Source organism: Zeugodacus cucurbitae, chromosome 6, assembly GCF_028554725.1.
Source record: "Zeugodacus cucurbitae isolate PBARC_wt_2022May chromosome 6, idZeuCucr1.2, whole genome shotgun sequence".
NCBI lineage: Eukaryota > Metazoa > Arthropoda > Insecta > Diptera > Tephritidae > Zeugodacus > Zeugodacus cucurbitae.
This window is the reverse complement of record NC_071671.1, coordinates 39051259-39054054: the sequence shown is the minus strand read 5'-3', so window position 1 is coordinate 39054054 and position 2796 is coordinate 39051259. Positions and strand designations below refer to the sequence as shown.

The 2796-nt window shown below is 32.9% G+C and overlaps 1 long non-coding RNA gene across 1 annotated transcript; it reads left to right on the top strand.

Moving 5' to 3' along the window:
- Positions 1-517: 517 nt before the first annotated feature.
- Positions 518-2519, top strand: LOC128922768 (uncharacterized). Its single transcript, XR_008471948.1, has 3 exons — positions 518-1633; positions 1713-1816; positions 1877-2519. It is a non-coding gene; the product is annotated as an uncharacterized LOC128922768 (long non-coding RNA).
- The last annotated feature ends 277 nt before the right edge of the window (positions 2520-2796 follow it).

Below are 2796 nucleotides of genomic sequence, written 5' to 3'. Positions count from 1 at the left end.
ATGATATGGATCGTAATCCATCAATATTGCATGCTAAACGTTCAAGAAATATAGCGATACTGGAAATGTATATTGAACGAGTAACAGGCGCCAAAGAACTTAAATCAATTATAAAAATAACTATTTTTTAATATTAATTAAATTTAGAACAACCCTATCACGGCATCCTGTTGTTGGGTTTTCAACGCTAGTACATATTTTAATATTCATTTCCTTATATACACTTCAACACTATATACACTACACTCTTAATTATTTCACTATTTCTATACTAAATGGTTTTTTGAACTCACCTGGACATTTCTCCTTCCAACGGGAAGGGATAGAGCGGCACCCCCAAACTGCAACCAGCCACGCAACTTCTCAAAGGCATCCTGTTATAAACGTAAAACAAGTATTAATAACATATAAGGAAAGTAACACATTTATACATACATACTCGGGATGACTTCTGATAATATTCCAATAAACAATTTTAACAATTCAATAAAAACTATAACACAAATATAACACTTAAATTAAATTTTAAAGCTTTCGCTTTCTTTGTAAAAACTGTTTATTTGAATGAAATTTTACATAACACGGTTGCACGAAATACATAGCTTTTAAAAGTTATTACAGAAATATTTCTGAAATATTTTAGATAAATTTGAAAACATTTAATAATGTCGTGATATAAAACATAAAATTGTTATGAAAACCACATAAAGTATTCTTTAAAACTTAAAAAAAAAAAGAAAAATATTTGAAAAATGTCTAATAATTTACTAAAAGCAATAAATTTTGTAGTATAACACGGCAACTCGACATTGGAGTTTTTTGTATTTTTTAGTACCATGCAACCCGCGCGAAGTGTCCATTGCCTTGAGTTGTTGTTGTTCATAGTACCAAAATCTGCACTACAACCCGCGCCAAGTGTCGATTTAGTAGTATTTATCGACATAAATCCTTGCGAAGTGTCTTGCGTTTTCCTTCATTCTATTGTATTCGTATCGCAATTTCTTTCTATGTATTTTAGATTATCTACTTGTAGGTTTACACAATGGTTTTTACGTTGTTGTCACTTTTCCTTTCAGGAAGAACTGAAGAAAATTATTCAATTTGTGATTTTTGTCATCGTCGCGAAAAGCGTTTGTGGACATTACTTTTATGAATGAAGCAACTTTGCCAACTGAATGTGCGCTTGCGTTGAATGAAAATGTTTTTGTTGTGTTTGCTACAAAATTAGACTTCGTCAATTTGCTGGCATATTGACTTATGACGCTGCTTCTGCGCCTTGAGACATACATATGTATGTATGCACGCAAGTTTTTTTTGATATTCTTACAAGTACTCGCTTATGTGTACATTAGGGTGGCCATTAGTTGTATGGAGGATAAAAAAAGTTTCTGGATTCTCGATCGCACCCCCTAGAAATATGCGAATAGCCCAAAAACTAGTACATACAAAGTTTTGGGTCAATCTAAAAACGTTTAGAGGTTGCGCAAGGAGCTTGAAATCCTGAAAAAATAAGAATTTTTGCCATTTTTATGTATTTTTATAATTTCGCTTAAAAATGAATTGTGTTGGTAATGCGGGCACGAACTGTCTACTGAAATTCAATTTATTTCAAAATAAACGAGGTGGAGAAATTGTAAGTTAGAATTTTTAAATGTTTTAACGAATTTTTAATACACATAAATATAAATTAATTTTTATATATTAACATATAGAAAAAGAAAAGTTTGGACAAAGGCCGAGACACTACTTTTCCTGAGTTGCTACAGCGAGAGGATATGGGCATGTTTTAGAAGACATGATATTTCAAGGATTTGCGGTAAGGCTGCTTTTAGCTTCAGCTTCAGCTCAGTAAATATTTATTATATTTGTATTTCAGGATGAAACGGTCAATGCGGCTGCTCTCGTCGCAAAAATGCGAACACTTTTGAGTGCATATACATACATACATCGGCGAAAGATAATGAGGGGCAGACCGGGCCTGCTCTGTGCATATATGCAGGAGATGGACGATATTTTTGACGACAGTTGTATGGTGTCCATCAACATCGGGACAGACCCCCAAGAGGCTCTAACTGAAACATATGGTAAGTTAAAAAGTTTATTTATTATGTATTGCCCAAGCTCTCACCAACAGTTGAAGACGTACCAAGTACATCTAGATAGAGTAGGCTGTCTGTCCTACACACCTAGTCAAAGAGCCGCACACGGTGATTGCTAGTCCATCTCCTAGATATCGCAAAAGTACAAGAGAGCGATACTTCGAAAAAAAACTCGAACTAAAGAAAATAAGTGTAGAAGAAAAAGAGAAATTACAGGCGAATATGCACAAAATGATGGAAGATTTATTTAATAAACGATACGTCCAAGTGGAAATTGAACAAAAAAAACTAAACATAGAAAAAAAGAAACTTAAGCTTCTCCACCAATGTTGTAGTACTGAATAAAACGCAGTAATACTTTTATTGAAAGAAAATAAATTGTTTTTTTACTGTTTTATATGTATATGCATGTACAAATGATAGGCAAAAATTATATAAGTAGTTTTGTAACTCTGGTAAATAATTAAGTAATAATAATCTAAATACATTTATATATGTATGTATGTGTGCTCGTAAATATATATTTTTTCTTGTACATACATACACATGTACGTGCCTGGAAGAAAAAGTGCTACTTAAAATATTTAGTTGTTTTGGGTTAAAAGCATAAGCAACTGATTACGACGATCTCCACTTGCTTCTCTTTCCCGTTCTGCTGCCGCGACTGGTTCCGTTTCGGCAATTTCAATATCATTGC